The 20294-nt window shown below is 41.9% G+C and overlaps 7 non-coding genes across 7 annotated transcripts; all 7 read left to right on the top strand.

Moving 5' to 3' along the window:
* Positions 1-4174: 4174 nt before the first annotated feature.
* Positions 4175-4247, top strand: trnar-ccu (transfer RNA arginine (anticodon CCU)). Its single transcript has one exon. It is a non-coding gene; the product is annotated as a tRNA-Arg (tRNA).
* A 3649-nt stretch (positions 4248-7896) lies between these two features.
* Positions 7897-7969, top strand: trnar-ccu (transfer RNA arginine (anticodon CCU)). Its single transcript has one exon. It is a non-coding gene; the product is annotated as a tRNA-Arg (tRNA).
* Positions 7970-12053: 4084 nt separating this feature from the next.
* Positions 12054-12126, top strand: trnar-ccu (transfer RNA arginine (anticodon CCU)). Its single transcript has one exon. It is a non-coding gene; the product is annotated as a tRNA-Arg (tRNA).
* A 1227-nt stretch (positions 12127-13353) lies between these two features.
* On the top strand, positions 13354-13426 carry trnar-ccu (transfer RNA arginine (anticodon CCU)). The gene has a single exon. It is a non-coding gene; the product is annotated as a tRNA-Arg (tRNA).
* A 1236-nt stretch (positions 13427-14662) lies between these two features.
* On the top strand, positions 14663-14735 carry trnar-ccu (transfer RNA arginine (anticodon CCU)). Its single transcript has one exon. It is a non-coding gene; the product is annotated as a tRNA-Arg (tRNA).
* A 1917-nt stretch (positions 14736-16652) lies between these two features.
* On the top strand, positions 16653-16725 carry trnar-ccu (transfer RNA arginine (anticodon CCU)). The gene has a single exon. It is a non-coding gene; the product is annotated as a tRNA-Arg (tRNA).
* A 1227-nt stretch (positions 16726-17952) lies between these two features.
* trnar-ccu (transfer RNA arginine (anticodon CCU)) lies at positions 17953-18025 on the top strand. The gene has a single exon. It is a non-coding gene; the product is annotated as a tRNA-Arg (tRNA).
* Positions 18026-20294: the final 2269 nt, after the last annotated feature.

Raw genomic sequence — 20294 nt, 5'->3', positions numbered from 1 at the left:
ACCATCCTCTGCTATATTGAAGGTCCTTGTTACGTCCCAAATTTCCTCCGGTGTTTCTACAACAATGTGAATCAATGGGTTGTAACACTAGACTGCCACTTTCACAATTTCCCAGAAAGAGTTGAGCACACAGTGGTAGTTAGAAAAGGAAACGTAGTTTAATATTTACAAGAGTATTGTTAAGCCAGAATGTTGCTAAGTACTCAGACTAATACCTTGAGTATGCAAGTTTCTCACCGATTAATCTGGCGTGTCCAAAATCCAGAGAGACGGTGGTTTTACCTCTCAGCAGTTGACAATGGTTATTCGAAGCACACGGAATATTATCTAGTCTGTGGTCGGTGACAGTCTGCGTATCGGATGCAGTTAATAGTATCTAGCATAGAGCGGCCTTCTTGAAAGTGAAGCGGAGCAGCGTGGTGTCTAGAGCAGGTAGTCAGCAGGTCTCTCTACGATGACGGTGTGTGGCGCTGATATAGTTCCGCATTAATTTTAAAAGGTGCCATTCCATGATGGTGCCGGTGTCCCCGCTAACCGGATTCTCTCGTCCAGTTTCCAGGCGACGATCACAACGTCCTCTGGTCGGCGCATCCTTCAAAGTGTCTCCCCCGCAACAGTTGTTGATGCATCCATCTCCACCGCATCCTCCGGGCAGGTTTCCCAGCAACCACGATGCATCCTCACCTTCACCTGATTAGGGGAATACAGTAACAAAACACAGTAGAGCGGGGCCAAAATACCTTTGGATCGAAACCATCCTCTGCTATATTGCAGGTCCCTGCCTGTTAGAACTGGCCTTTGTTTCCTGAGTCTTCAACAGGTTTTCACCTTTCTAAATGTGAGAACAACTCCAAACTACATTTTTGTGGCCTGTTTCTGTCATTTCGACTAATCCATCACCGCTAACATTTATATATTTTCTGGTTTTGAGTGCATGTTATAAATTGGATGTGAAGTTTGACATACTGAAAAAGCAAATTGGTTTACAGATCGCAAACTAACCCCATATCCCCATCATTCAGAGGATGATGGATTGCTACAATCTCCTGGCACACCTAAGCATTTAGCTTTGTTTAATCACCTTGAAATATATGATGGATCCAACATTTTGGTGCATCCAAACACTTGGTGAGGGACATTTTGTTTAGACAGCATTGCTTCATCACCTTTTCTTGTCAGGACAACAAGAGCCTGGTGCCCCAGTGGCCTAATGGATCAGGCACTGGCCTCCTAAGCCGGGGTTTGTGGGTTCGAGTCCCATCTGGGTTGCATTACACTTTCATTTGCCCAGTGTGCTTTATGTCTCTTAAAAGGAAAATAATCGCACCCAGGGGAAAAGAATGGAAGAAGTAATAGCACTAATTTCTAAGTTGTTGTCATATTAATCAAAAAATGTAAAGCGTGTCATTGTTTCTTTTCTTCATCTTCTTTTGAGGAGTAGCGTAACTGAAATGTAGCCAATAAGCAGTCCCTGTGGCAAAGAATGAAGAAAATGTGATAAAAACTTGAATGGACGTTTAGGTTAATGCTATATCAGAAAAATAAATAATTTAAGACATTAACAGTTTTACAAAATTTTCCCACTACATGTAGGATGACTGAAATGCAGTATTGGACTCACAGGAGCAGAATGGCGCAGCAGAAGGGTGCTTCGCCCGTAACCCAGAGGTCGATGGATCGAAACCATCCACTGCTATATTGCAGGTCCTTTCCTGTTAGAATTGCCCCTTGTTTCCTGAGTCTTGATCAGGTATTCTCCTTTATAAATGTGAGAACAACTCCTAACTACACATATGTGGCCTGTTTTTGTCATTTCGACTAATCCATCACCGCTAACATTTATATATTTTCTGGTTTTGAATGCATGGTACAAATTGGATTTGAAGTTTGACATACTGACAAAGCAAATTGCTTTACAGATAGCAAACCAGCCCCATAATTCAGTGGAGGATGGATTGGTACAATCTCCTGGCATTCTGAAGAATATAGCAGAGTGGCCCAGCGGAAGCGTGCTGGGCCCATAACCCGGAGGTCGAGGGATCGAAACCATCCTCTGCTATATTGCAGGTCCCTTCCTGTTAGAATTGGCCCTTGTTTCCTGAGTCTTCATCAGGTATTCACCTTTATAAATGTGAGAACAACTCCAAACTACATATATGTGGCCTGTTTTTGTCATTTCGACTAATCCATCACCGCTAACATTGATATATTTTCTCGTTTTGAATGCATGGTACAAATTGGATTTGAAGTTTGACAAACTGACCAAGCAAATTGCTTTACAGATAGCAAACCAGCCCCATAGCCCCATAATTTAGAGGAGGATGGATTGCTACAATCTCCTGGCGTTCTGAAGAATATAGTAGAGTGGCGCAGCGGAAGCGTGCTGGGCCCATAACCCAGAGGTCGATGGATCGAAACCATCCTCTGCTATATTGCAGGTCCCTTCCTGTTAGAATTGGCCCTTGTTTCCTGAGTCTTCATCAGGTATTCACCTTTATAAATGTGAGAACAACTCCAAACTACATATATGTGGCCTGTTTTTGTCATTTCGACTAATCCATCACCGCTAACATTTATATATTTTCTGGTTTTGAATGCATGGTACAAATTGGATGTGAAGTTTGACATACTGACAAAGCAAATTGCTTTACAGATAGCAAACCAGCCCCATAGCCCCATAATTCAGAGGAGGATGGATTGCTACAATCTCCTGGCCCACCTAAGCATTCAGCTTTGTTTAATCACCTTGAAATATATGATGGATCCACCATTTTGGTGCATCCAAACACTTGGTAAGGGACAGTTTGTTTAGACAGCATTGCTTCATTACTTTTTCTTGTGAGGATAAAAAGTCATCCCTTTCGGTGCCCCTGTGGCCTAATGGATAAGGCACGGGCCTCCTAAGCCAGGGATTGTGGGTTCGAGTCCCGTCTGGGGTGCATTACACTTTTATTTGCCCAGTGTGCTTTATGTCTCTTAAAAGGAAATTAATCACACCCAGGGGAAAAGAATGGAAGAAGTAATAGCACTAATTTCTAAGTTGTTGTCATATTAATCAAAAAATGTAAAGCATGTCATTGTTTCTTTTTTTCATCTTCTTTTGAGGAGTAGCGTAACTGAAATGTAGCCAATAAGCAGTCCCTGTGGCAAAGAATAAAGAAAATGTGATAAAAACTTGCATGGGACTTTTAGGTTAATGCTATATCAGAAAAATAAATAATTTAAGACATGAACAGTTTTACAAAATTTTCCCACTACATGTAGGATGACTGAAATGCAGCATTGGAACCGCAGGAGCAGAGTGGCCCAGCGGAAGCGTGCTGGGCCCATAACCCAGAGGTCAATGGATCGAAACCATCTTCTGCTGTATTGCAGGTCCCTTCCTCTTAGAACTGGCCCTTGTTTCCTGAGTCTTCGTCAGGTATTCACCTTTATAAATGTGAGAACAACTCCAAACTACATATATGTGGCCTGTTTCCGTCATTTCGACTAATCCATCACCGCTAACATTCATATATTTTCTGGTTTTGAATGCATGGTACAAATTGGATTTGAAGTTTGACATACTGACAAAGCAAATTGCTTTACAGATAGCAAACCAGCCCCATAGCCCCATAATTCAGAGGAGGATGGATTGCTACAATCTCCTGGCATTCTGAAGAATATAGCAGAGTGGCGCAGCGGAAGCGTGCTGGGCCCATAACACAGAGGTCGATGGATAGAAACCATCCTCTGCTATATTGCAGGTCCCTTCCTCTTAGAACTGGCCTTTGTTTCCTGAGTCTTCAACAGGTTTTCACCTTCCTAAATGTGAGAACAACTCCAAACTACATATATGTGGCCTGTTTCCGTCATTTCGACTAATCCATCACCGCTAACATTTATATATTTTCTGGTTTTGAGTGCGTGTTACAAATTGGATGTGAAGTTTGACATACTAACAAAGGAAATTTGTTTACAGATCGCAAACTAACCCCATATCCCCATCATTCAGAGGATGATGGATTGCTACAATCTCCTGGCCCACCTAAGCAGTTAGCTTCGTTTAATCACCTTGAAATATTTGATGGATCCACCATTTTGGTGCATCCAAACACTTGGTAAGGGACAATTTGTTTAGACAGCATTGCTTCATCACTTTTCCTTGTGAAGATAAAAAGTCGCCCGCTTCGGTGCCCCAGTGGCCTAATGGATAAGGCACTGGCCTCCTAAGCCAGGGATTGTGGGTTCGAGTCCCGTCTGGGGTGTATTACACTTTTATTTGCCCAGTGTTCTTTATGTCTCTTAAAAGGAAGCAGAGTGGCCCAGCGGAAGCGTGCTGGGCACATAACCCAGAGGTCGATGGATCGAAACCATCCTCTGCTATATTGCAGGTCCCTTCCTGTTAGAATTGGCCCTTGTTTCCTGAGTCTTCATCAGGTATACACCTTTATAAATGTGAGAACAACTCCAAACTACACATATGTGGCCTGTTTTTGTCATTTCGACTAATCCATCACCGCTAACATTTATATATTTTCTGGTTTTGAATGCATGGTACAAATTGGATTTGAAGTTTGACATACTGACAAAGCAAATTGCTTTACAGATAGCAAACCAGCCCCATAATTCAGTGGAGGATGGATTGGTACAATCTCCTGGCATTCTGAAGAATATAGCAGAGTGGCCCAGCGGAAGCGTGCTGGGCCCATAACCCGGAGGTCGAGGGATCGAAACCATCCTCTGCTATATTGCAGGTCCCTTCCTGTTAGAATTGGCCCTTGTTTCCTGAGTCTTCATCAGGTATTCACCTTTATAAATGTGAGAACAACTCCAAACTACATATATGTGGCCTGTTTTTGTCATTTCGACTAATCCATCACCGCTAACATTGATATATTTTCTCGTTTTGAATGCATTGTACAAATTGGATTTGAAGTTTGACAAACTGACCAAGCAAATTGCTTTACAGATAGCAAACCAGCCCCATAGCCCCATAATTTAGAGGAGGATGGATTGCTACAATCTCCTGGCGTTCTGAAGAATATAGTAGAGTGGCGCAGCGGAAGCGTGCTGGGCCCATAACCCAGAGGTCGATGGATCGAAACCATCCTCTGCTATATTGCAGGTCCCTTCCTGTTAGAATTGGTCCTTGTTTCCTGAGTCTTCATCAGGTATTCACCTTTATAAATGTGAGAACAACTCCAAACTACATATATGTGGCCTGTTTTTGTCATTTCGACTAATCCATCACCGCTAACATTTATATATTTTCTGGTTTTGAATGCATGGTACAAATTGGATTTGAAGTTTGACATACTGACAAAGCAAATTGCTTTACAGAAAGCAAACCAGCCCCATAGCCCCATAATTCAGAGGAGGATGGATTGCTACAATCTCCTGGCCCACCTAAGCATTTAGCTTTGTTTAATCACCTTGAAATATATGATGGATCCACCATTTTGGTGCATCCAAACACTTGGTAAGGGACAGTTTGTTTAGACAGCATTGCTTCATCACTTTTTCTTGTGAGGATAAAAAGTCATCCCTTTCGGTGCCCCTGTGGCCTAATGAATAAGGCACGGGCCTCCTAAGCCAGGGATTGTGGGTTCGAGTCCCGTCTGGGGTGCATTACACTTTTATTTGCCCAGTGTGCTTTATGTCTCTTAAAAGGAAATTAATCACACCCAGGGGAAAAGAATGGAAGAAGTAATAGCACTAATTTCTAAGTTGTTGTCATATTAATCAAAAAATGTAAAGCATGTCATTGTTTCTTTTTTTCATCTTCTTTTGAGGAGAAGCGTAACTGAAATGTAGCCAATAAGCAGTCCCTGTGGCAAAGAATGAAGAAAATGTGATAAAAACTTCCAAGGGACTTTTAGGTTAATGCTATATCAGAAAAATAAATAATTTAAGACATCAACAGTTTTACAAAATTTTCCCACTACATGTAGGATGACTGAAATGCAGCATGGGCACCGCAGGAGCAGAGTAGCGCAGCGGAAGCGTGCTGGGCCCATAACCCAGAGGTCGATGGATCGAAACCATCCTCTGCTATATTGCAGGTCCCTTCCTGTTAGAATTGGCCCTTGTTTCCTGAGTCTTCATCAAGTATTCACCTTTATAAATGTGAGAACAACTCCAAACTACATATATGTGGCCTGTTTTTGTCATTTCGACTAATCCATCACCGCTAACATTTATATATTTTCTGGTTTTGAATGCATGGTACAAATTGGATTTGAAGTTTGACATACTGACAAAGCAAATTGCTTTACAGATAGCAAACCAGCCCCATAGCCCCATAATTCAGAGGAGGATGGATTGCTACAATCTCCTGGCATTAAGAAGAATATAGCAGAGTGGCGCAGCGGAAGCGTGCTGGGCCCATAACCCAGAGGTCGATGGATCGAAACCATCCTCTGCTATATTGCAGGTCCCTTCCTGTTAGAATTGACCCTTGTTTCCTGAGTCTTCATCAGGAATTCACCTTTATAAATGTGAGAACAACTCCAAACTACATATATGTGGCCTGTTTTTGTCATTTCGACTAATCCATCACCGCTAACATTTATATATTTTCTGGTTTTGAATGCATGGTACAAATGGATTTGAAGTTTGACATACTGACAAAGCAAATTGCTTTACAGATAGCAAACCAGCCCCATAGCCCCATAATTCAGAAGAGGATGGATTGCTACAATCTCCTGGCATTAAGAAGAATATAGCAGAGTGGCGCAGCGGAAGCGTGCTGGGCCCATAACCCAGAGGTCGATGGATCGAAACCATCCTCTGCTATATTGCAGGTCCCTTCCTGTTAGAATTGGCCCTTGTTTCCTGAGTCTTCATCAAGTATTCACCTTTATAAATGTTAGAAAAACTCCAAACTACATATATGTGGCCTGTTTTGGTCATTTCGACTAATCCATCACCGCTAACTGACTAAGCAAATTGCTTTACAGATAGCAAACCAGCCCCATAGCCCCATAATTCAGAGGAGGATGGATTGCTACAATCTCCTGGCATTAAGACGAATGTAGCAGAGTGGCGCAGCGGAAGCGTGCTGGGCCCATAACCCAGAGGTCGATGGATCGAAACCATCCTCTGCTATATTGCAGGTCCCTTCCTGTTAGAATTGGCCCTTTTTTCCTGAGTCTTCATCAGGTATTCACCTTTATAAATGTGAGAACAACTCCAAACTACATATATGTGGCCTGTTTTTGTCATTTCGACTAATCCATCACCGCTAACATTTATATATTTTCTGGTTTTGAATGCATGGTACAAATTGGATTTGAAGTTTGACATACTGACAAAGCAAATTGCTTTACAGATAGCAAACCAGCCCCATAGCCCCATAATTCAGAGGAGGATGGATTGCTACAATCTCCTGGCATTAAGAAGAATATAGCAGAGTGGCGCTGCGGAAGCGTGCTGGGCCCATAACCCAGAGGTCGATGGATCGAAACCATCCTCTGCTATATTGCAGGCCCCTTCCTGTTAGAACTGGCCTTTGTTTCCTGAGTCTTCAACAGGTTTTCACCTTCCTAAATGTGAGAACAACTCCAAACTACGTATATGTGGCCTGTTTCCGTCATTTCGACTAATCCATCACCGCTATCATTTTTATATTTTCTGGTTTTGAGTGCGTGTTACAAATTGGATGTGAAGTTTGACATACTAACAAAGCAAATTTGTTTACAGATCGCAAACTAACCCCATATCCCCATCATTCAGAGGATGATGGATTGCTACAATCTCCTGGCCCACCTAAGCATTTAGCTTTGTTTAATCACCTTGAAATATATGATGGATCCACCATTTTGGTGCATCCAAACACTTGGTAAGGGACAGTTTGTTTAGACAGCATTGCTTCATCACTTTTTCTTGTGAGGATAAAAAGTCATCCCTTTTGGTGCCCCAGTGGCCTAATGGATAAGGCACTGGCCTCCTAAGCCAGGGATTGTGGGTTCGAGTCCCGTCTGGGGTGCATTACACTTTTATTTGCCCAGTGTGCTTTATGTCTCTTAAAAGGAAATTAATCACACCCAGGGGAAAAGAATGGAAGAAGTAATAGCACAAATTTCTAAGTTGTTGTCATATTAATCAAAAAATGTAAAGCATGTCATTGTTTCTTTTTTTCATCTTCTTTTGAGGAGAAGCGTAACTGAAATGTAGCCAATAAGCAGTCCCTGTGGCAAAGAATGAAGAAAATGTGATAAAAACTTGCATGGGACTTTTAGGTTAATGCTATATCAGAAAAATAAATAATTTAAGACATGAACAGTTTTACAAAATTTTCCCACTACATGTAGGACGACTGAAATGCAGCTTGGGAACCGCACGAGCAGAGTAGCGCAGCGGAAGCGTGCTGGGCCCATAACCCAGAGGTCGATGGATCGAAACCATTCTCTGCTATATTGCAGGTCCCTTCCTGTTAGAATTGGCCCTTGTTTCCTGAGTCTTCATCAAGTATTCACCTTTATAAATGTGAGAACAACTCCAAACTACATATATGTGGCCTGTTTTTGTCATTTCGACTAATCCATCACCGCTAACATTTATATATTTTCTGGTTTTGAATGCATGGTACAAATTGGATTTGAAGTTTGACATACTGACAAAGCAAATTGCTTTACAGATAGCAAACCAGCCCCATAGCCCCATAATTCAGAGGAGGATGGATTGCTACAATCTCCTGGCATTAAGAAGAATATAGCAGAGTGCCGCAGCGGAAGCGTGCTGGGCCCATAACCCTGAAGTCGATGGATCGAAACCATCCTCTGCTGTATTGCAGGTCCCTTCCTGTTAGAATTGGCCCTTGTTTCCTGAGTCTTCATCAAGTATTCACCTTTATAAATGTGAGAACAACTCCAAACTACATATATGTGGCCTGTTTTTGTCATTTCGACTAATCCATCACCGCTAACATTTATATATTTTCTGGTTTTGAATGCATGGTACAAATTGGATTTGAAGTTTGACATACTGACAAAGCAAATTGCTTTACAGATAGCAAACCAGCCCCATAGCCCCATAATTCAGAGGAGGATGGATTGCTACAATCTCCTGGCATTAAGAAGAATATAGCAGAGTGGCGCTGCGGAAGCGTGCTGGGCCCATAACCCAGAGGTCGATGGATCGAAACCATCCTCTGCTATATTGCAGGTCCCTTCCTGTTAGAATTGGCCCTTGTTTCCTGAGTCTTCATCAAGTATTCACCTTTATAAATGTGAGAACAACTCCAAACTACATATATGTGGCCTGTTTTTGTCATTTCGACTAATCCATCACCGCTAACATTTATATATTTTCTGGTTTTGAATGCATGGTACAAATTGGATTTGAAGTTTGACATACTGACAAAGCAAATTGCTTTACAGATAGCAAACCAGCCCCATAGCCCCATAATTCAGAGGAGGATGGATTGCTACAATCTCCTGGCATTAAGAAGAATATAGCAGAGTGGCGCAGCGGAAGCGTGCTGGGCCCATAACCCAGAGGTCGATGGCTCGAAACCATCCTCTGCTATATTGCAGGTCCCTTCCTGTTAGAATTGGCCCTTGTTTCCTGAGTCTTCATCAGGAATTCACCTTTATAAATGTGAGAACAACTCCAAACTACATATATGTGGCCTGTTTTTGTCATTTCGACTAATCCATCACCGCTAACATTTATATATTTTCTGGTTTTGAATGCATGGTACAAATTGGATTTGAAGTTTGACATACTGACAAAGCAAATTGCTTTACAGATAGCAAACCAGCCCCATAGCCCCATAATTCAGAGGAGGATGGATTGCTACAATCTCCTGGCATTAAGAAGAATATAGCAGAGTGGCGCAGCGGAAGCGTGCTGGGCCCATAACCCAGAGGTCGATGGATCGAAACCATCCTCTGCTATATTGCAGGTCCCTTCCTGTTAGAATTGGCCCTTGTTTCCTGAGTCTTCATCAAGTATTCACCTTTATAAATGTTAGAACAACTCCAAACTACATATATGTGGCCTGTTTTGGTCATTTCGACTAATCCATCACCGCTAACTGACTAAGCAAATTGCTTTACAGATAGCAAACCAGCCCCATAGCCCCATAATTCAGAGGAGGATGGATTGCTACAATCTCCTGGCATTAAGACGAATGTAGCAGAGTGGCGCAGCGGAAGCGTGCTGGGCCCTTAACCCAGAGGTCGATGGATCGAAACCATCCTCTGCTATATTGCAGGTCCCTTCCTGTTAGAATTGGCCCTTGTTTCCTGAGTCTTCATCAAGTATTCACCTTTATAAATGTGAGAACAACTCCAAACTACATATATGTGGCCTGTTTTTGTCATTTCGACTAATCCATCACCGCTAACATTTATATATTTTCTGGTTTTGAATGCATGGTACAAATTGGATTTGAAGTTTGACATACTGACAAAGCAAATTGCTTTACAGATAGCAAACCAGCCCCATAGCCCCATAATTCAGAGGAGGATGGATTGCTACAATCTCCTGGCATTAAGAAGAATATAGCAGAGTGGCGCTGCGGAAGCGTGCTGGGCCCATAACCCAGAGGTCGATGGATCGAAACCATCCTCTGCTATATTGCAGGTCCCTTCCTGTTAGAATTGGCCCTTGTTTCCTGAGTCTTCATCAAGTATTCACCTTTATAAATGTGAGAACAACTCCAAACTACATATATGTGGCCTGTTTTTGTCATTTCGACTAATCCATCACCGCTAACATTTATATATTTTCTGGTTTTGAATGCATGGTACAAATTGGATTTGAAGTTTGACATACTGACAAAGCAAATTGCTTTACAGATAGCAAACCAGCCCCATAGCCCCATAATTCAGAGGAGGATGGATTGCTACAATCTCCTGGCATTAAGAAGAATATAGCAGAGTGGCGCAGCGGAAGCGTGCTGGGCCCATAACCCAGAGGTCGATGGCTCGAAACCATCCTCTGCTATATTGCAGGTCCCTTCCTGTTAGAATTGGCCCTTGTTTCCTGAGTCTTCATCAGGAATTCACCTTTATAAATGTGAGAACAACTCCAAACTACATATATGTGGCCTGTTTTTGTCATTTCGACTAATCCATCACCGCTAACATTTATATATTTTCTGGTTTTGAATGCATGGTACAAATGGATTTGAAGTTTGACATACTGACAAAGCAAATTGCTTTACAGATAGCAAACCAGCCCCATAGCCCCATAATTCAGAGGAGGATGGATTGCTACAATCTCCTGGCATTAAGAAGAATATAGCAGAGTGGCGCAGCGGAAGCGTGCTGGGCCCATAACCCAGAGGTCGATGGATCGAAACCATCCTCTGCTATATTGCAGGTCCCTTCCTGTTAGAATTGGCCCTTGTTTCCTGAGTCTTCATCAAGTATTCACCTTTATAAATGTTAGAACAACTCCAAACTACATATATGTGGCCTGTTTTGGTCATTTCGACTAATCCATCACCGCTAACTGACTAAGCAAATTGCTTTACAGATAGCAAACCAGCCCCATAGCCCCATAATTCAGAGGAGGATGGATTGCTACAATCTCCTGGCATTAAGACGAATGTAGCAGAGTGGCGCAGCGGAAGCGTGCTGGGCCCTTAACCCAGAGGTCGATGGATCGAAACCATCCTCTGCTATATTGCAGGTCCCTTCCTGTTAGAATTGGCCCTTTTTTCCTGAGTCTTCATCAGGTATTCACCTTTATAAATGTGAGAACAACTCCAAACTACATATATGTGGCCTGTTTCCGTTGTTTCGACTAATCCATCACCGCTAACATTTATATATTTTCTTGTTTTGAATGCGTGTTACAAATTGGATGTGAAGTTTGACATACTAACAAAGCAAATTTGTTTACAGATCGCAAACTAACCCCATATCCCCATCATTCAGAGGATGATGGATTGCTACAATCTCCTGGCCCACCTAAGCATTTAGCTTTGTTTAATCACCTTGAAATATATGATGGATAAACCATTTTGGTGCATCCAAACACTTGGTAAGGGACAGTTTGTTTAGACAGCATTGCTTCATCACTTTTTCTTGTGAGGATAAAAAGTCATCCCTTTCGGTGCCCCTGTGGCCTAATGGATAAGGCACTGGCCCCCTAAGCCAGGGATTGTGGGTTCGAGTCCCGTCTGGGGTGCATTACACTTTTATTTGCCCAGTGTGCTTTATGTCTCTTAAAAGGAAATTAATCACACCCAGGGGAAAAGAATGGAAGAAGTAATAGCACTAATTTCTAAGTTGTTGTCATATTAATCAAAAAATGTAAAGCATGTCATTGTTTCTTTTTTTCATCTTCTTTTGAGGAGAATCGTAACTGAAATGTAGCCAATAAGCAGTCCCTGTGGCAAAGAATGAAGAAAATGTGATAAAAACTTGCATGGGACTTTTAGGTTAATGCTATATCAGAAAAATGAATAATTTAAGAGTTCAACAGTGTTACAAAATTTTCCCACTACATGTAGGATGACTGAAATGCAGCATGGGAACTGCAGGAGCAGAGTGGCGCAGCGGAAGCGTGCTAGGCCCATAACCCAGAGGTCGATGGATCGAAACCATCCTCTGCTATATTGCAGGTCCCTTCCTGTTAGAATTGGCCCTTGTTTCCTGAGTCTTCATCAGGTATTCACCTTTATAAATGTGAGAACAACTCCAAACTACATATATGTGGCCTGTTTTTCTCATTTCGACTAATCCATCACCGCTAACATTTATATATTTTCTGGTTTTGAATGCATGGTACAAATTGGATTTGAAGTTTGACATACTGACAAAGCAAATTGCTTTACAGATAGCAAACCAGCCCCATAATTCAGAGGAGGATGGATTGGTACAATCTCCTGGCATTCTGCAGAATATAGCAGAGTGGCCCAGCAGAAGCGTGCTGGGCCCATAACCCGGAGGTCGATGGATCGAAACCATCCTCTGCTATATTGCAGGTCCCTTCCTGTTAGAATTAGCCCTTGTTTCCTGAGTCTTCAACAGGTTTTCACGTTCCTAAATGTGAAAACAACTCCAAACTACATATATGTGGCCTGTTTCCGTCATTTCGACTAATCCATCACAGCTAACATTTATATATTTTCTGGTTTTGAGTGCGTGTTACAAATTGGATGTGAAGTTTGACAAACTAACAAAGCAAATTTGTTTACAGATCGCAAACTAACCCCATATCCCCATCATTCAGAGGATGATGGATTGCTACAATCTCCTGGCCCACCAAAGCATTTAGCTTTGTTTAATCACCTTGAAATATATGATGGATCCACCATTTTGGTGCATCCAAACACATGGTAAGGGACAGTTTGTTTAGACAGCATTGCTTCATCACTTTTTCTTGTGAGGATAAAAAGTCGCCAGCTTCGGAGCCCCAGTGGCCTAATGGATAAGGCACTGGCCTCCTAAGCCAGGGATTGTGGGTTCGAGTCCCGTCTGGGGTGCATTACACTTTTATTTGCCCGGTGTGCTTTATGTCTCTTAAAAGGAAATTAATCACACCCAGGGGAAAAGAATGGAAGAAGTAATAGCACTAATTTCTAAGTTGTTGTCATATTAATCAAAAAATGTAAAGCATGTCATTGTTTCTTTTTTTCATCTTCTTTTGAGGAGAAGCGTAACTGAAATGTAGCCAATAAGCAGTCCCTGTGGCAAAGAATGAAGAAAATGTGATAAAAACTTGCATGGGACTTTTAGGTTAATGCTATATCAGAAAAATAAATAATTTAAGACATCAACAGTTTTACAAACTTTTCCCACTACATGTAGGATGACTGAAATGCAGCATGGGAACCGCAGGAGCAGAGTGGCGCAGCGGAAGCGTGCTGGGCCCATAACCCAGAGGTCGATGGATCGAAACCATCCTCTGCTATATTGCAGGTCCTTTCCTGTTAGAATTGGCCCTTGTTTCCTGAGTCTTCATCAGGTATTCACCTTTATAAATGTGAGAACAACTCCAAACTACATATAACGCGGCTAGTTTTTGTCATTTCGACTAATCCATCACCGCTAACATTTATATATTTTCTGGTTTTGAATGCATGGTACAAATTGGATTTGAAGTTTGACATACTGACAAAGCAAATTGCTTTACAGATAGCAAACCAGCCCCATAGCCCCATAATTCAGAGGAGGATGGATTGCTACAATCTCCTGGCTTTCTGAAGAATATAGCAGACTGGCGCAGCGGAAGTGTGCTGGGCCCATAACCCAGAGGTCGATGGATCGAAACCATCCCCTGCTATATTGCAGGCCCCTTCCGCTTAGAACTGGCCTTTGTTTCCTGAGTCTTCAACAGGTTTTCACCTTCCTAAATGTGAGAACAACTCCAAACTACATATATGTAGCCTGTTTCCGTCATTTCGACTAATCCGTCACCGCTAACATTTATATATTTTCTGGTTTTGAGTGCGTGTTACAAATTGGATGTGAAGTTTGACATACTAACAAAGCAAATTTGTTTACAGATCGCAAACTAACCCCATATCCCCATCATTCAGAGGATGATGGATTGCTACAATCTCCTGGCCCACCTAAGCATTTAGCTTTGTTTAATCACCTTGAAATATTTGATGGATCCACCATTTTGGTGCATCCAAACACTTGGTAAGGGACAGTTTGTTTAGACAGCATTGCTTCATCACTTTTTCTTGTGAGGATAAAAAGTCGCCCGCTTCGTTGCCCCAGTGGCCTAATGGATAAGGCACTGGCCTCCTAAGCCAGGGATTGTGGGTTCGAGTCCCGTCTGGGGTGCATTACACTTTTATTTGCCCAGTGTGCTTTATGTCTCTTAAAAGGAAATTAATCACACCCAGGGGAAAAGAATGGAAGAAGTAATAGCACTAATTTCTAAGTTGTTGTCATATTAATCAAAAAATGTAAAGCATGTCATTGTTTCTTTTTTTCATCTTCTTTTGAGGAGTAGCGTAACTGAAATGTAGCCAATAAGCAGTGCCTGTGGCAAAGAATGAAGAAAATGTGATAAAAACTTGCATGGGACTTTTAGGTTAATGCTATATCAGAAAAATAAATAATTTAAGACATCAACAGTTTTACAAAATTTTCCCACTACATGTAGGATGACTGAAATGCAGCATCGGAACCGCAGGAGCAGAGTGGCGCAGCGGAAGCGTGCTGGGCCCATAACCCAGAGGTCGATGGATCGAAACCATCCTCTGCTATATCGCAGGTCCCTTCCTGTTAGAATTGGCCCTTGTTTCTTTAGTCTTCATCAGGTATTCACCTTCGTAAATGTGAGAACAACTCCAAACTACATATATGTGGCCTGTTTTTGTCATTTCGACTAATCCATCACCGCTAACATTTATATATTTTCTGGTTTTGAATGCATGGTACAAATTGGATTTGAAGTTTGACATACTGACAAAGCAAATTGCTTTACAGATAGCAAACCAGCCCCATAGCCCCATAATTCAGAGGAGGATGGATTGCTACAATCTCCTGGCATTAAGAAGAATATAGCAGAGTGGCGCAGCGGAAGCGTGCTGGGCCCATAACCCAGAGGTCGATGGCTCGAAACCATCCTCTGCTATATTGCAGGTCCCTTCCTGTTAGAATTGGCCCTTGTTTCCTGAGTCTTCATCAGGAATTCACCTTTATAAATGTGAGAACAACTCCAAACTACATATATGTGGCCTGTTTTTGTCATTTCGACTAATCCATCACCGCTAACATTTATATATTTTCTGGTTTTGAATGCATGGTACAAATGGATTTGAAGTTTGACATACTGACAAAGCAAATTGCTTTACAGATAGCAAACCAGCCCCATAGCCCCATAATTCAGAGGAGGATGGATTGCTACAATCTCCTGGCATTAAGAAGAATATAGCAGAGTGGCGCAGCGGAAGCGTGCTGGGCCCATAACCCAGAGGTCGATGGATCGAAACCATCCTCTGCTATATTGCAGGTCCCTTCCTGTTAGAATTGGCCCTTGTTTCCTGAGTCTTCATCAAGTATTCACCTTTATAAATGTTAGAACAACTCCAAACTACATATATGTGGCCTGTTTTGGTCATTTCGACTAATCCATCACCGCTAACTGACTAAGCAAATTGCTTTACAGATAGCAAACCAGCCCCATAGCCCCATAATTCAGAGGAGGATGGATTGCTACAATCTCCTGGCATTAAGACGAATGTAGCAGAGTGGCGCAGCGGAAGCGTGCTGGGCCCTTAACCCAGAGGTCGATGGATCGAAACCATCCTCTGCTATATTGCAGGTCCCTTCCTGTTAGAATTGGCCCTTTTTTCCTGAGTCTTCATCAGGTATTCACCTTTATAAATGTGAGAACAACTCCAAACTACATATATGTGGCCTGTTTCCGTTGTTTCGACTAATCCATCACCGCTAACATTTATATATTTTCTTGTTTTGAATGCGTGTTACAAATTGGATGTGAAGTTTGACATACTAACAAAGCAAATTTGTTTACAGATCGCAAACTAACCCCATATCCCCATCATTCAGAGGATGATGGATTGCTACAATCTCCTGGCCCACCTAAGCATTTAGCTTTGTTTAATCACCTTGAAATATATGATGGATAAACCATTTTGGTGCATCCAAACACTTGGTAAGGGACAGTTTGTTTAGACAGCATTGCTTCATCACTTTTTCTTGTGAGGATAAAAAGTCATCCCTTTCGGTGCCCCTGTGGCCTAATGGATAAGGCACTGGCCCCCTAAGCCAGGGATTGTGGGTTCGAGTCCCGTCTGGGGTGCATTACACTTTTATTTGCCCAGTGTGCTTTATGTCTCTTAAAAGGAAATTAATCACACCCAGGGGAAAAGAATGGAAGAAGTAATAGCACTAATTTCTAAGTTGTTGTCATATTAATCAAAAAATGTAAAGCATGTCATTGTTTCTTTTTTTCATCTTCTTTTGAGGAGAATCGTAACTGAAATGTAGCCAATAAGCAGTCCCTGTGGCAAAGAATGAAGAAAATGTGATAAAAACTTGCATGGGACTTTTAGGTTAATGCTATATCAGAAAAATGAATAATTTAAGAGTTCAACAGTGTTATAAAATTTTCCCACTACATGTAGGATGACTGAAATGCAGCATGGGAACTGCAGGAGCAGAGTGGCGCAGCGGAAGCGTGCTAGGCCCATAACCCAGAGGTCGATGGATCGAAACCATCCTCTGCTATATTGCAGGTCCCTTCCTGTTAGAATTGGCCCTTGTTTCCTGAGTCTTCATCAGGTATTCACCTTTATAAATGTGAGAACAACTCCAAACTACATATATGTGGCCTGTTTTTCTCATTTCGACTAATCCATCACCGCTAACATTTATATATTTTCTGGTTTTGAATGCATGGTACAAATTGGATTTGAAGTTTGACATACTGACAAAGCAAATTGCTTTACAGATAGCAAACCAGCCCCATAATTCAGAGGAGGATGGATTGGTACAATCTCCTGGCATTCTGCAGAATATAGCAGAGTGGCCCAGCGGAAGCGTGCTGGGCCCATAACCCGGAGGTCGATGGATCGAAACCATCCTCTGCTATATTGCAGGTCCCTTCCTGTTAGAATTAGCCCTTGTTTCCTGAGTCTTCAACAGGTTTTCACGTTCCTAAATGTGAAAACAACTCCAAACTACATATATGTGGCCTGTTTCCGTCATTTCGACTAATCCATCACAGCTAACATTTATATATTTTCTGGTTTTGAGTGCGTGTTACAAATTGGATGTGAAGTTTGACAAACTAACAAAGCAAATTTGTTTACAGATCGCAAACTAACCCCATATCCCCATCATTCAGAGGATGATGGATTGCTACAATCTCCTGGCCCACCAAAGCATTTAGCTTTGTTTAATCACCTTGAAATATATGATGGATCCACCATTTTGGTGCATCCAAACACATGGTAAGGGACAGTTTGTTTAGACAGCATTGCTTCATCACTTTTTCTTGTGAGGATAAAAAGTCGCCAGCTTCGGAGCCCCAGTGGCCTAATGGATAAGGCACTGGCCTCCTAAGCCAGGGATTGTGGGTTCGAGTCCCGTCTGGGGTGCATTACACTTTTATTTGCCCGGTGTGCTTTATGTCTCTTAAAAGGAAATTAATCACACCCAGGGGAAAAGAATGGAAGAAGTAATAGCACTAATTTCTAAGTTGTTGTCATATTAATCAAAAAATGTAAAGCATGTCATTGTTTCTTTTTTTCATCTTCTTTTGAGGAGAAGCGTAACTGAAATGTAGCCAATAAGCAGTCCCTGTGGCAAAGAATGAAGAAAATGTGATAAAAACTTGCATGGGACTTTTAGGTTAATGCTATATCAGAAAAATAAATAATTTAAGACATCAACAGTTTTACAAACTTTTCCCACTACATGTAGGATGACTGAAATGCAGCATGGGAACCGCAGGAGCAGAGTGGCGCAGCGGAAGCGTGCTGGGCCCATAACCCAGAGGTCGATGGATCGAAACCATCCTCTGCTATATTGCAGGTCCTTTCCTGTTAGAATTGGCCCTTGTTTCCTGAGTCTTCATCAGGTATTCACCTTCGTAAATGTGAGAACAACTCCAAACTACATATATGTGGCCTGTTTTTGTCATTTCGACTAATCCATCACCGCTAACATTTATATATTTTCTGGTTTTGAATGCATGGTACAAATTGGATTTGAAGTTTGACATACTGACAAAGCAAATTGCTTTACAGATAGCAAACCAGCCCCATAGCCCCATAATTCAGAGGAGGATGGATTGCTACAATCTCCTGGCATTCTGAAGAGTATAGCAGAGTGGCGCAGCGGAAGCGTGCTGGGCCCATAACCCAGAGGTCGATGGATCGAAACCATCCTCTGCTATATTGCAGGCCCCTTCCTGTTAGAACTGGCCTTTGTTTCCTGAGTCTTCAACAGGTTTTCACCTTCCTAAATGTGAGAACAACTCCAAACTACATATATGTGGCCTGTTTCCGTCATTTCGACTAATCCATCACCGCTAACATTTATATATTTTCTGGTTTTGAGTGCGTGTTACAAATTGGATGTGAAGTTTGACATACTAACAAAGCAAATTTGTTTACAGATCGCAAACTAACCCCATATCCCCATCATTCAGAGGATGATGGATTGCTACAATCTCCTGGCCCACCTAAGCATTTAGCTTTGTTTAATCACCTTGAAATATATGATGGATCCACCATTTTGGTGCATCCAAACACTTGGTAAGGGACAGTTTGTTTAGACAGCATTGCTTCATCACTTTTTCTTGTGAGGATAAAAAGTCATCCCTTTCGGTGCCCCAGTGGCCTAATGGATAAGGCACTGGCCTCCTAAGCCAGGGATTGTGGGTTCGAGTCTCGTCTGGGGTGCATTACACTTTTATTTGCCCAGTGTGCTTTATGTCTCTTAAAAGGAAATTAATCACACCCAGGGGAAAAGAATGGAAGAAGTAATAGCACTATTTTCTAAGTTGTTGTCATATTAATCAAAAAATGTAAAGCATGTCATTGTTTCTTTTTTTCATCTTCTTTTGAGGAGTAGCGTAACTGAAATGTAGCCAATAAGCAGTGCCTGTGGCAAAGAATGAAGAAAATGTGATAAAAACTTTGATGGGACTTTTAGGTTAATGCTATATCAGAAAAATAAATAATTTAAGACATCAACAGTTTTACAAAATTTTCCCACTACATGTAGGATGACTGAAATGCAGCATTGGAACCGCTGGAGCAGAGTGGCGCAGCGGAAGCGTGCTGGGCCCATAACCCAGAGGTCGATGGATCGAAACCATCCTCTGCTATATTGCAGGTCCCTTGCTGTTAGAATTGGCCCTTGTTTCTTGAGTCTTCGTCAGGTATTCACCTTCATAAATGTGAGAACAACTCCAAACTACATATATGCGGCCAGTTTTTGTCATTTCGACTAATCCATCACCGCTAACATTTATATATTTTCTGGTTTTGAATGCATGGTACAAATTGGATTTGAAGTTTGACATACTGACAAAGCAAATTGCTTTACAGATAGCAAACCAGCCCCATAGCCCCATAATTCAGAGGAGGATGGATTGCTACAATCTCCTGGCATTCTGAAGAGTGTAGCAGAGTGGCGCAGCGGAAGCGTGCTGGGCCCATAACCCAGAGGTCGATGGATCGAAACCATCCTCTGCTATATTGCAGGCCCTTTCCTGTTAGAACTGGCCTTTGTTTCCTGAGTCTTCAACAGGTTTTCACCTTCCTAAATGTGAGAACAACTCCAAACTACATATATGTGGCCTGTTTCCGTCATTTCGACTAATCCATCACCGCTAACATTTATATATTTTCTGGTTTT

The sequence above is a fragment of the Conger conger genome, chromosome 12 (assembly GCF_963514075.1).
Source record: "Conger conger chromosome 12, fConCon1.1, whole genome shotgun sequence".
Taxonomy (NCBI): domain Eukaryota; kingdom Metazoa; phylum Chordata; class Actinopteri; order Anguilliformes; family Congridae; genus Conger; species Conger conger.
The sequence above is the reverse complement of the archived record's forward strand: the minus strand, read 5'-3'. Positions and strand labels throughout refer to the sequence as shown.